Source organism: Ooceraea biroi, chromosome 4 (genome assembly GCF_003672135.1).
Source record: "Ooceraea biroi isolate clonal line C1 chromosome 4, Obir_v5.4, whole genome shotgun sequence".
NCBI lineage: Eukaryota > Metazoa > Arthropoda > Insecta > Hymenoptera > Formicidae > Ooceraea > Ooceraea biroi.
Genome location: NC_039509.1, coordinates 11,217,592 through 11,232,811, shown reverse-complemented (window position 1 = coordinate 11,232,811; position 15,220 = coordinate 11,217,592).

The following is a 15,220-nucleotide window of genomic DNA, read 5'->3' as shown; positions in this document are numbered from 1 at the left end:
TCGATCTCGAAGATGATCTTAACAATTAAAGCGAATAAAACGGCCAAATTCTTTGCAAATTGATACAATCACATTTATTTACGTGCCTTTTACTAAAAAAACATTATCTAACTTTTAATCTTGGTTCAATGATCATTTATATCATCGATTAACTTTATCAGTAACATGTATCTATTTTCTATTAAATCTATCAGTACCGTCTGTCGGTTTCAACAATTTCTACCTGTGGTACATCTATATTAACAGTATATGGTACTTGAAAACGAGACAGAATATACCGGCATTAATAGCCGAACGATGTTGGTAGATGGTGCTACAAATCTAGTCGATGAAATCATTTTCCGAGTTTCCCGGGAAGTCTTTCAGATCGAACTTTCCCTTTTCCTTATACTAAGGTTACTTTCGAATTCAGTACGAGGGATCGTGAACTGACCCCCCATGTGAAGGGTAGCTTTGTGGTTCGCGGAATGGGGCTTCACCCCTCATAACAGGGGTGGTAAGTACCATGATGCCGTCCGAATGCGCCATTTTGTAAAATAACAGGCGAGACAACGTGATGGACATTTGCGACTCTGTCGCAAATGATAAAATTATTGATTTTATATATCAATAGAACTAACGAAAAGTTGATTCTTTCTCTTCCTTTTCTTTCTTTTTTTTCTTCAGAAAACTTTACATTTCTGAATATTTTCTGTACAAAGAACATGATAGAAAAACTATACAATATAATTATTCTTATAATAATGAACCGTTGTATAGAACATCATATTTAAAAAGTTTTATAAAACACTTACATAAAGCACCATTTGATTTGTACTAATGAAATATTGCATCATATATTAAATTAATATAAATAATTCCAACTTGTTGTTCCGCCAGGTAATTATATTAATAATAAGGTAACTTCTTAGAACGACCATTCACAATTAAATTAATATTTATTGGATCAGTCAAAAATTGCAGTTCAATTTTTGCGTCAGTTCAAATTTTACTTTATTGCATTCAGTAGAAACACATTATTCATCGGCAAAGCAATCACTATCATCATTTATGACTACAGATTACTTGATTGAATAATTTGTTTCTACTGAATGCATTAAAGCAAACTTTGATGGAAAAATTTAATTAAACTCTTTGATTTACCTAGTAGGTCTCTCCTTTATAAAATTATATTTTAGTTTTGGCGATTTTTTACTTTTTTCGATTATACATATGTGACTGGAAAATTAATTCTTAATACAAAGTTTCGCCTGGTTTGAAATTTTGCTCAAAAAGTTCGCATAAACTTTCTGGTATTAACCCAGATAGCACAAAAATCCAAAAGACCAAATCCAAGTCGCAAAAGATCCAAATCGCAAAGATATCTTTTGGATTTTTGTGCTGTCTGGGAAGAATTAATATAAAGTTTTGCAGTTGAGTTTTACTAAAAAATCTGCACACACTTTCTGTTCAATCCAATATATTATATATATATTTATTTCTTCCTTTAAAACTTACGAAAAAGTTAATAATAAAAAAAGTTGATACAAATTATTTTAGAGTTTAAGCTATAATACAAATTCGCAGTCGCAAGAAAGACATAATAATTAGAATTTAAAAACTTTATAAACATAAAAACCTTCTAATTAAAATTCATTTAGACATTTAACTTAGCACAGTTTAACGCTCTGGTAGGACGAACAATATAAAAAAGAAAATAGTGCTCGTTGTTTATTATGACGCATGGTAAAAATGACTGTTACTCCACTTTCTAATTCCTATTATCTTTTATTTTCTTTTTGTAAAAATTATATTACCTATTTTATCTTTGTGATGTATCATTTAATAATTTATAATGAATTAATATGATATCAGTTCTACAATTCAAGACATTTTATCGTTAAGAATATTAATGTAGGAAATTCACTTGCTTTTTCTTAAAAAAAAAAGATATTTATAAAATACATATGATACTTGGTATAAGCAAATCAATATTAATGTAAACAATTAACTCAAAAAACTTATTCTAAAAAAATAGAAGATTAATAAATAAATTTGCGATTTTTTTATCCCAACTAGTGGCGCCGCCTGCGGTTCGCAAGATTGCAATCGTTGCCACCATTTTCTCTCTGTTGCACGATACGCTCTCGCTATCTGCGCTTTTATCAAACGTGAAATGTAAAAATATACTGAATCTATCAATAAGGATTTTATGAAATAATTTTCTTCTACAGGAAGTTTATTTTCATAAAAAAATTTTAGCTACTATAATATATTATAAAGTCTTTCTTAATAATTAACTTTCAATTTAATTTCGGTATACTTAATGTACCAGTGAATATGTAAGAGAATATTAAATCAAAAATATGTTAATCATGCACTTACAATATTATCTTTATTATTATTCTTACATTTATTGAAATTATGTATTAAACATAAAGGCTCAATATATTTGCTTTTGCTAATATAAATTTTAATTTTTATAATTTTATGTAATCTTTTATCTTTCTGTTACGTCATGGTAGTACTTTTTTAATCTAGAATTATATCTTCTTTTTTTTAAGAAAAAGAAAGTAAATTTCCTATTAATATTCTTAACGATAAAATGTCTTGAATTGTAGAGAGCTCTGACATAATTTTAATTAATTACAAATAATTATTAATAATATTAATGATACATTACAAGATAAAATAGGTAATATAAGTTTTACAAAAAGAAAATAAAATGATTATAGAAATTAGAAAGTAAAGAAATTAATAATAGTCATTTTCACTATGAGTCATAATAATCAACAAGCACCATTTTCTTTTTTACACGTCCATCCTTTGAGAGCTTGAGAGCTTAAGTGAATTTTAATTAGAGGGTTTTTATGGCATTTCTGGGCATGGACCACGTGCTAGCCGGTATCGGCTCCGAAATATCGTGAAAATCGTGGCAGCCATAAGAGCGGCCCTCGGAATATTCATGGGACCTGGGCCCAAATTCTAAGGGACGCTAGCACCCGCTGAGCGACCATTTCGCAGAAATAGTATAATTCCGTTGGCCATAAAGGGTTAAACGAGGGTTCTCGGCCTTCAATTATCGAGAACCGTCCGCAGGCCAGCAACGTGCCGAAATATTCTTAAGGCGCCTGACTTTCGGCACGATCGACTCAAGTCTCGTAACTGAAGCCGGCTGTTAACCTTTATGACCTGCGAGCTGTAATTCGTAAAAATGTCGATCGGATTTGATGTCCGCGATAAGTGAAAAAATTTACTTCCATCGCGCTCAGTGAATTGAAAGCTCGAAGAAGCTTGCATCGGCGAACAAGCTTTGTTTCTAACTATGGACAATATGCGAACGGCGACTCCAGAGGAGACGAAAAATATATGTTTAACACATTGCGAACATATGCGGTGAACTCTGTAAAAGCCCAGTTCCGACACATTTTCAGATTCTCTAGAGTCTTGTCTAGTAATTGTATCGGATTTAACATATTTATCCCATTTTTAATGTTTTTAATAACATAAGTTGGAACATATATTCGTTATTAAAAATATTAAAAAACCGGGACGAGAACATATGTTACGACCCAATATAATTCACTTTATTAATGAACATAATAATCCTAATTATTGTTTAAACAAATTACTAGCACAACAATTGACATCGAGAAAGTTGTAAAACAAATTATTTTTTATTATGAGCAAATGTTTCGTAATGAGCATAAATTCAAATCTTTTAAAGAGATATGCAAGTAATATGCGATAAAAACTGGTCGAGAGTACAAAGTACGAGTTCATTCTAGATAAGACTAGATAAAATGATTGAAAGAGACAAGATATAGAAACAGGAATAATGTTTTGTTCAATAATATATTAAATTTATTCAATACATTACAATTAACGTTTTAAATAAAATCTCTTTGATTGATAATCTAGATATAAATTTCTTCTGCAATACTTTATGCTTAAAGATATTTAATAAATTAAGTGTAAAAAATTTTTCTATTATTAGCAGACTCTTCGGAACAGACCGCAACTATTTTTAAATTAAAAAAGTACGCATTCTGGTTGCCGCAAGCGAGACATTACAATGTAAAACATGTAAACGGCAATGAAACAGATATGAGATATAAATCCACAAGAGTTTAGGGTTAAGTATCCGATTCTTGCGTAGTGCTATAGTTTTCTCTCGACCTAAAGGAAAGGAGAAAGAAAGTGTCGAACTCGGCTCCATCATTCAGGAGGGTTGTTCCTCGCCCCATCTGCGAGCCCCTTTTTTCCTTTCTTCCTGCTCTAGCGAGTCTCCCCAGCGTGTCGGAAAAGCTGGCACGCGGGTGCTCAGAACGAGCAGAGGCTGCTCAAGGCGTTGCTACTAGCAACCGATAAAACTGCGGAAGACCCTCGTGATCCCCTTTTGAAGAAACTCGCCAGGAATTTTGCCGATCGGCCCAGTTATTGAGCAAGCTTATTAAGCACAATCGGCACCATTTTAAAATCGCAGCGACAGCGCCGAGAAAAATGGCCGAACATTTTTTCTTGCTCCTTTTTTCTTACTGAATGAATTTGTATCAGTTTTCTTTCACTGTGCTTTGAGATATATATTTATAATACGTATACGTATAGAATTCATGCAAAACGAAGGCTTCTTATCAATTTATTGAAATCTATTAAAAATCTCTATTAAAATAATTCTAAATTCATTGATCGAGTTTCATTTTGGTAACAATCTATTAATTTTTTTATCTTTTTTGTACATTGCGTTTCTTGATATATACTCTCAATATCTCTCAAAAATGTATTCTCAGAAAAACAGAGCTCTCGGAGACCGTAATATCGATATAATGAAGTGCTTCTGTCCAATCACGTCGACCATAAAAGTTATTACAAAGTTATTACGGTGTGAATAAATAAAAACACCAGCCTCCAAGGAAATAAAATCCATTGTCGGTGGCCGCTTCTGGAGGACATGAGCCACGATTTCCGGGAGCAGCAGGGGAGGGGCAACCATCGACCCTTCGCATTGAGTCGGGAAAATACAAGCGGGGTCGATATTGAGAACACGAGGAGCTGGAAAAGGGAACTAAGCAACTCCCAGCTCTAATATGCTCTAATATGTTAATATGTCTTGGTTTCTAGAATTTTCTAGAAGCCCGTAAACGTGGCAGTAACATCCGAAGCCGAAACAAGGCACTAAAAGACGAGAAGATTCTTAAGCTAGACTCTTTAACGCAATTTTTATTGTGCAAACTTTTTTCCGATAACAATAATATAATTTAATAAAATATCTGAAAAAATTATAAAGATTTGCTTTTTTACAAATAAAAGTTGGCAAATACTTAATGTTACTTACGGCCAATATCACATTTATGCAAGATATTTTTAATCAATAGAATAATCTGGAAAATTATTCATGTAATTATCTATTGCGTAATGAAATAACAAAAAAGTATAATGTATTCCTTGATATCTATCTGTAGGCACTGAACCTTCGTTTTCTGCGCGAAAATGTTAGTATTGATCGTGGATACGTTAACAATTCTCAACTTTAGAAAATTTATCTGAAACTTGGACATACATTCTGTCGGAATGTTCATGCTTCTGGATAATGCGTGTGTGAAATAGACAAAAGCATGGCGGAAGGTAGGTTGCACGTGCTTCGTTCTCCGAAACGGCTGGTATCCTGGTTCAGGAAGGACATCGGCTCGGTTTTCACCAGTCGTACCTGCGGTGAGCACACGGAGTCGAAATTGAAAGAGAGGGTACGCCATTTGCAATCGAACACAAGAAAAAAACGGCGAAGGGGGCGAACAAACGGATCCACAGTGTGCAGGGACAATTCTTCGTTCCTCGGGGTCGTTACACCCTTTCGGATTTAGGTCGCCGCCCTAAGGGCGCTTAATCTTCGCTTAGTTGTCGATGGGAAAATTCGTTCGTGAAAGTTTATGAATGTTTATGAAAGCGTCTCGAATTTTTTGAGATTCTCCCACGCAAAATTGCAGAATTTTGCTGGCATTTCATAAGAATAATGATTTTCTCGCAATAGTGAGAATAAAACTTTAATCCGTAAGCCGTAACTCAAAAAAATACTCCACATCATCTATAATTGCAAAGACGATTGATAATTAATCAGTAGATAAAAAATCAAGTTTCATATAAACAGAATATCTTAGAAAAATAATTAAAGGATTTTTTATTCTCATTCTCGTGAGTATATTTATTTTACATGTCACGCGTTACATTATAATTTCGAGTACGCCGCATCTGCTTAGCAAATTTCGGAATCAAGTGCAATTTCAGTGATACTTTTTATCCACACTGAATTCGTATCGTTGAATTTCGTACGACCTACATACCGACACGTTTCTGTTCTCGAACGTGTGTATCTTAGAACACTTCTCTCTAATACACGTGATAGTAATATTGCATGTACGTAGATTAGACACATGGCTGGCGTAACACACGTGCAAGTGAAACGAGTGCCTGTGAAATGAGAGAAGATCTTGTTAGCCATTCAACTATACCTCGCACGCCCATTCATCCTCCTCACCAATACTTCCACGAGGAGGTTCTTCGATACTTCCGGGTTGGAAACTAACTTGTTGAACCGTTGAGAGACCAAAAATATAATATAACGTCTCTACTTACATACTCTCTGTTCTTACAAACCGTGATAAATTTGTCGCGTTGCTGTAAAAAACAGAGAACAAAATGAAATTGATAAGAATTTTTTCCTAAGGAAATGAATGGTTAGTTTTAAAAATCAAGAACTAGTTGAGATACATCTAGTTCTTGTCTTGATTTTCTTTTCCTAACTTATTATTACCGACTTTGTATTTTTCCCAAGTAATTATAGACAAGTTTGGTCTCTTTTTCTCTCTCTCTCTTAATTTTGTTGCAAAAAACATGTATTAAATAAAAAAGTAAATACGGAAAATAGAAATAATTAAAGAAACTGAGAAAGATGTCAATATATGCTTTAAAATTCTTTTACATAATTTGATTTATTTATCTACGCTGCAAAAATTTCGGTTGTACGTTATTTTTTGTTTTTGAATAATCATTATGTTTTAGAATTTATTATTTATTTATTTTATAATTTTATTATTATTAAATGTTTTAACTTCTTATCTACGATTACGACTAGATTGTCAGTAGAGTTTCGTTATACATACTTGAATGATTTTCCATCCATGGTTAAAATTTAAGTTTAATTTAAAGTTCAATAAATTTTTGAAACACGCTCGCATTACATATTGTATTGCGACAATTTCGTTACATCAGTTCGAAATGCTGCAGCTAATAAATCCGACAATAAAAGGAAATTTTTGGAAGGAATTTTCTGCAGCGAAAAAGAAAATTCTTTTTGCCTTTCTGTTCTAGTGACAGGTTCTAACATTCGGGCTCACAAAGCAGCATATATCTACAATACAACCCTAAAATGCTGTTAGCTTAAGGTTTAACTATACATTCATGCACACACACACACACATGTGCACTGACCAATCCCAGGCATGTCAGTTTCTAGGAATCCATAGGCGTAGCGTTAACTCTATGCTAGAGCTAAAGAATTGATCCAGAAAAATCTAGACATATGATTCTTTTTTTAATACCAAATGGAATATATATGCCGAATAATGAATTGAAATAATAAATTGAAATGGAAATGAAAGCAATGAACACATTTGTATGTAATAGAAACATTCTTTGTAGAATTTTTTAAGATCTTAAGAAATTTTTAAGATATATATCCATGGATTGACGCTAAATAATATTGAAAATTTTCATATATCCCGATTCTCTTATTAATACAATCTTGCTTTGCAAGATTAATAAAATTTAGACTGTTCATAGTCCTATTTATGTCACTTAGCAAGCATTTTCTATTCGCCATATACTGGATATCTCATTTTCTTTTAATATGTAAATATTACAATAATATTATCAGATAGTATTTAAATCAATTTTCTATTTTTCATTATAAAAAATTACTAAATAATTAGTAAAAAATATTTATTATTGATATATTATAGAAACAAATTCATTTATCTGTTAAAAGACTCATTTATCTGTTACAATACTAATAAATTCCTTAAGTAACTCTATAAATGGTTAACAACAATTTTTACATAAATGTGATTATTTATCCAATAAAGGTATAAATTTCTCTATACATGGAGGGATAGTTATAACAGCACTTTACTATAATGATACATTATTGTATAAAATTATTGTAATAATTTATAGCAATTACGCCTTGTATATGATTTGAGTGATAAGAAAGCAAGATGATATATAAATAAAATTAAAAATCTATTATTGCTACACTAATTTAATTTATTACTATAATAAATTAAAAATTTATTATTATAACAACATGTCATATATCCCTCTTGTTACGATCAGGATTACGCTACCGGAAACGAACGAGCTCGCATTTCCCGCGTCGAGTTTTCGTAGCGAGAAAAGTAGATGCGGGGAGACCCCTGATGGAAGGAAAAAGGAGAGGTGCGGGACGGGAATCCGCAAGGGTGGGACATATTCGGGAGCGGGAAAAATTTTTTTCACGATTCGGACGTTGCGTGGAAGAGCGAGCTGAAAGAAGGAGAAGGGCAAACCACAGAAAGCGGGAGGGAGAGGGGGGTGGAAGTTTAGGAAAAAGGGGAAATAAATAAAACCACTCCTCGATGACGCCTCGTGGGGTGGTCAGATGGAGGGTGCGTTAGCCCGCGCTTTTTCGACACAAGCTACCTCGCCAAATCTAATTGGTCGATCGGTAGGCGGCCATCTTCCGAATGGGCGTAGCCGCTGGTTAATGCAGGGTGACTCACCCTGCATACCGAAAAGCCTATGCCTCTCGACCAACAACCCCCTCCCGCTACGTTTTCCCTCTCACTTCGTCTATTTGACCTTATCGCTCCATCTTCAGCCCTTTCCCGCGAATAATGCTCTCCTTTTCCACGTCTCGTTTTTCTATCCCCATCCCTTCCAATTTTCTCGATCTCTATTTGACTGATCGTCTATCTTTATCCGTTTCTTTTAAAGCGCTTTGATGTATTTTCAGTTATTTCACATTCTATACCTTAACTTCATTTGATTCTACCTTCCGTTTCCCTTTCTTCTGTTTTATATTCCTTTATATTTTCTGCAAATAAATTATAATCGTATAAAGAAGCATGCACAGTATAAATCATTTTTGTAGTTTTTCTTCAAAATGTATATAATCTTGCAATTTGTTTGACTGGCTTGTATTAATTGTTCTTTGTTTGAATTGTTCTGTAGCGTTTAATTTTTCATTAAATAAGTCAATACTCTTACTCATGATTCTGCGCATTCTTCTTTCTCCTTCATCTTTCTCTATACCTTCTTTGTTACCGGTATTCTCCATTTATCTCACTTAATCCATTGCTTTCTACCCTCTAGTATCTTTTACTATCTTTCTTCGACTTCCTTGCCATGCTCACTCTTTGAAACTTTCACGGTCGGACCACCCTTGAAACATTTACGCGACCGTGATCGTGGGAGTATAGCGAGAGGGTCAGATATCCGCAACAACTTTCCCTCGCTGATTTCCAGCACGTGGATAGGGGTGGAAGCGTAAGGCTGGCTACAATGCCACCGATTTTCACGGTTGTTGACAATAGTCCGAGTTTTCCACAGAAATGCTGTTTACTTTTTCTTATTTTCAAATATTTTCCGGAATTTTAATTTCGCAAACTGTCGTTTTCTTTTCCTTTTTCATTAACTTTTCCTTTTTACGCTTATAATATATAGCGTTTTATTTATTATGCATACCTATTATATTTGCAATTCTCAAGATCTTGTGACTAAATCTTTGTGATTAATGACAAAACTTTCATAGATAACTCCGCCTATATAACAATTAAAATAAGAAAATTTCCTATTTAATATTTATATTATAAGAATTTAATATTTATATTATATTTAAGTAATTTATATTACACACGAGTTTACTACAAAAATAATATTCAAAAGAAATATGCGTTTCATTATACACAGAAACGATGTGACATAACAATAACGGACGAATTCTCTCCATCTCTCAATAATCATAATTTAATTATGTTCAACCTAATAGAATTACAAAAAGAAAAAATATTTTATGCATAAAAATACCTAACAATAACACACGCATCAACTCTTTAGTAATACTAGACGTGCAATAAGGTATATAAAGCAATAAGTGATAGAAAATTACAATTACAGTCGTTCATCAGGTGTCTACATAGATAACGTACGAATGACAGTAGTGACAATCAGTCCACCCATCAACATTACGCATTGAGAGATATCCAACCCTGACTCCGTAAAGTGCATTATACCCCTTCTATCCCTACCTGGGCGCATCGTCCCCCTCTATCAATGCAGCCCCTCCATCGACTGCGAAACCACCACCACCGCTGTAGTTGCACAACGCTTGTTGGCTCCCTCCGCGATGTCGGTAGCGGCAAGATGTATGCAACGAGCGATGCACCGATGCACGCCGTCGATTCGAGGACAAAAGGGGGAACGTCACGAGGGCGCCTCCCAGTGCTCACTCCTCTCTCCCCTCTGGAACGAGCCGTCGGACGACTTCCGGAGAGCCAGAGGATTACGTTCGTCCGGCTCGCCGCGGCTTCCACCAATCCGACGACTCGGCGCACGCGGTAATTCAGCACGTGTGCGTGTGCATCGCGTTGCATCCGCCGGCATAGAGCGCGGAATGGCGCCGTTGGTCGATCGGACTTGATCGGATTCAATTCATTTTTGAAATGTTTCATTTTGTCTTTTTTAATCACTTGCTTTTTTTGATAAACAGATAATAATAAATTTTTAGTAAGACTCTTTAGTAATGTTTGATAGATCTATACATATTACTGTGCGCGACCGCGAATTTTAGATCGCCATTCGTACGCTGAACCCAATTGCGATAACTGGCACCTAAGTCTGACCTTCTATTTAAATATTGCATGTACAACTATATAATTATATATAAAATCGTTAAATACGCATCACCATGTTTATGGTTATATATGTTCAATATTCAAATATTTTCTTCTATTCTAAATCAAGATTTGTGTAATAATTTCAAAAACTCTTAATGAAGAAATGTTATTTTATTCCTTCAATTCTGTGACATAAATATCTATCCATTTAATTCAATCAGAATTTAGCTTTTTTTCTTCCCATTGCGGTATTAAGGAACGGTAACCGTCAAAATCGCAAATTGCTCCCATTATGCGATTATGTCATTTTAGCGCGACGCGACCACAGAATAGGTTACAAAATTCTAGCCATTCTCCATCTGGTATAAGATACACAGGCCAAAAGGTAGCTAGAAGCAACGGTTATGGGATGCAACGGTCGGGCCGAAAAAGAATTCAAATGGACGCAATAAAAGTTCGAATTAAGAAACATTAGAGATGCGAGTCGCACGCAAGAAAAAAGATTAACCGTCGAGAGACAGAGCGTTGTCACGATGAATTGAAACGTCCCTTCCGCGTCACACGCACCTTTTAATGGGTAATAAAGTTTAGAACGAAGGGTAATTTTTTATAAAAATATCTTTATATATGTCAATATAAAAAGAAAGATACTATTCTACAAATGACGATTAAATTTAGAAATTAACTGTTGCCATAATAAAAATATACAAAATCATATAAATTCTTATAAAAACACAATTTTGTAAAAATCATACCTCTATTAATTAATGCTGCTATTTGCAGTTATAAATCACGCTGCTGTTTTATCGAATATATTAATCATTAGTATTATTATTGTGAATATATTCTCTTAGAAAAATGTTATTCTAATTATAGATATTAATTATTTGCAACTAAAATCTAAATGATAACTTAAAATTCAGTTTCTAGTACTTTTATGATAAAGAGAAATCTTCTCCGATATAAACTTGCACTTTATATTTCCTTTAGATATCGCGAACACATAACATCATTCGTTGATTAATGAGATCACGAAAGAGAAAGAGAGAATCTTCTTGTGTGAGGTGCAATGACCATCCAATAAAACTCTAATAAAACCTAGAAGGTGGCATATTCGCCGGTTCTTCCTCATCCTTCGCACGAGTGCCTTCACGGTAGTCGAAGACAAGGTGGCGGTACCTTCTCTCATAGAAAAGGGCGAAGTAAAAAAAGGAAGGAGAGAAGCATGGCGATGCATAAAGGAGCGAGCGAGTGAGGGAGAGAGAGAGAGAGAGAGAGAGAGGAAGAGAGAGATGGAGTCAGGAGTAGGTCCTTCAAAAAGGGAACTCCCGGCAGCCTCTCTGAATATTGTCATCGCGGGATCCATCCGTGAGATCCGCTTCTTTTGTGCACCGCCAACTTTTTTCTTCCGATTTCACGGCGGCATAATGGATTCCCCGATCTTTTGGATGCGCTCGTTACCATGGCATTCGTAACGGCCGCAGCTGCCTCGCTAGAACGCGATAGCACCGTGTATATAGATCCTTTGCCATGTATCTATTAGTTTAGCTTACTACGTCGGGTTAGCAATGACGATCGTGCACTGATCTTTGCTACGTAAAAAATAAGAATTTCATAATTCACTTTACATTAAGTTGCGTTAGTTTTTCTCGAAGAAAAATTCCTTCTTAGTCTTTTTGCGATGAAGTATAGGAACTTTTAGAAGTAAAGTCGATTGAAATTCAAAGCATTATAAATGCTTCAATATCGAGGATCTTCTCATTTATCTTTACGTTTTAGTTTTAGATGTATATTTAATTCAAGAATATACAGTTTTATTTTTCTTATATATAAATATATTTGTCTATAAGAACTATCGACTATATCGACATATATATCCCCTTATGGAAATTTTCGAAATGGAAATTTAAAAAAATGAGAGACAGGCCGCCTTCTATAAATAACACAAGACAGCTTTCGCTTACGAAACGAAGGAAACGCATCGACGTACGCGTGCTACGACATATATTTTTCTACAACTAGATCCGCTAGAGAAATAGGAAGGGGCATGATGATCGTGATCTGGAAAAGAGGGTGTAGGAGAAAGAGAGAAAGAGCAAAGCAGAGAGAGAGAGAGAGAGAGAGAGGAGGAAATCGAGGCAATGGCAGCTGCGCTACCATAACATAGCAAAAGGCCTAAGCGCAGGCGCCTACTACCAATAGGAGCCAACTGTTCATTAGTCTGTTGGTACAGGCTGTTCCAAATTGTCCCCGAGACGCGTTGTTAAGCCTGCGAGGGTGTGCTTAAGTCACGCGGTGCTTAAAAGTCGTAGAAACCGTTGCAAATCGGCCACTTTGCGGTGAAACCGAGTTCCGAGGTGACGTAAAGATCGCTCCTTAATACATTTGCGGTTGCGTTATATCCCGCTGCAAATTGTCCTCCAGGATGATTAGAGTTCGCCAAATGAGAGAGCGTCGTATTAGAATGGCTTTCGCCTCGTCGGATATCGAAAAATTGTCAACGCTCGGTCTTAGAGTAAGAACGTCGAATGTATGTAGTTTGATTTAAAGTTTGAAAGTTTGAAGACTATAATGTTTATTAACTAATTAGAAACAATGTTTAAGGCCCGTATTCATAGTCGAATCTTATATTTAAGACCGTCTTAAGTTTATCTGCAGATACTCCATAGCCAATGAAATGATTCATACAGCATCTGCAGATAAACTTAAGACGGTCTTAAATATAAGATCCGACTATGAATACGGGCCTAGGTATAACATAAGTTTCAACATAACAGTAGGAATCAAAAGTATAAAGTTTTAATTTTAATGTACATAGTGATGTATATGCACATGTCACAAAATGAAAGTAAATTAAAAATTATTATCATCATAGTCATAAATAAATTTGATTACGTGGTCATATACATTAATTATAATGAGCTATAATTAGTATCCTGTGTTCCTAATTAGGTTTGATTTGTCCGATATCGCGAATTTGATGCCTTGCGATCTAAACGCAAGGTAGAAGTCTGAATGGATTCAGTTTTTTTCCATCGTAACCGGAACGAAGAATGTTATTAGCGCAACAATGTGGGCGCGAATTTCTTGTACTAAAAAAAACCTCTAGCGACAGATGCGAGACGAAATTGCATTCGTTGGAAGTTGCTATAGAAGCAGCAACAGGGTTGTGCTGTAGATTTCTTAATACAAAGTTTTCCATTAGAATCTTGCTCAAAAAGTCCGCATAGACTTTCTGGTCAACTCAATATTTTATATTAAATTATATATCATAATGCAACAAAGAGAGTGATTATATTATAAAATAATATATTTATAAATATGATTTTAGAGTATCAAAAAATTATGAAACTACATATTTATAATATTAAAAATTGAGAAGTTGTGTGTGTGTGTGTGCAATAAATAATGATATTATATTTTCTGCCGTATTTTCATTAATATAGTAATAGGTTGAAATAAAGGTTTTATTTCATAGTAGGTTGGAATAAAAATATTGTTTTATTTTTTAATTAAATTTCTATTTTTTATAATTTTCGCAAGTTTATATTAATTGTAATGTAATAATGTAAATGTAATTATAATATTACAATTGCTATGTCAAATAGCAACATTTCTAACGTACTTGAGCGCATTATTCTTTTTATATCTTTTTTTATTTTATAAATTAAGATAGATTTGACTGATTTCATTGTTGAATTGGTTTAAAGAACAAATTCATCTTTCATATTGAAAGCTGATTATGTATTATTCAAAAGACATTTCATCTGCAATAATCTAATTGTAAATATGATCTTAAGAAATTTGTTAGCCAATCAGATAATTGTGTTAGTATCTAAAAGGTATACTTAAGGCTATCTCGCTTTAACAACTATGAATGGACTATGAATATCGCCCATAATTTACATAGTCTATATTGTTTACGTGTAAATGTAGACTTTTATAGTTTACGGGTAAATGAGTGTCCAATCCTGAGTCACAGCTGCTTCGCTGGCAAGTTAGAAATCTCCTAAATCCTATCTTACCGATTGCCACGACATACTCTCTGATCATTTTTTCCTTCTGACACGTAGAAATTAAAAAATATAAAGAATTAAAAAACATCGAGATTTTCAAACATGGAGTTATTTATTTTAGTTAAAATGTTAGTATTATAATTGTAACTGTTAAAATAAAATTGTTCGTACAGTATACTACGTACAATCGTACAATATTTTGATAATTTTAATAAAATGTATAATATATGTGTGTGTTGAATCTAAATATAAAAAAGTTGAAGAGAGTTGGCATAAAATATCAGCATTATGAAGAAA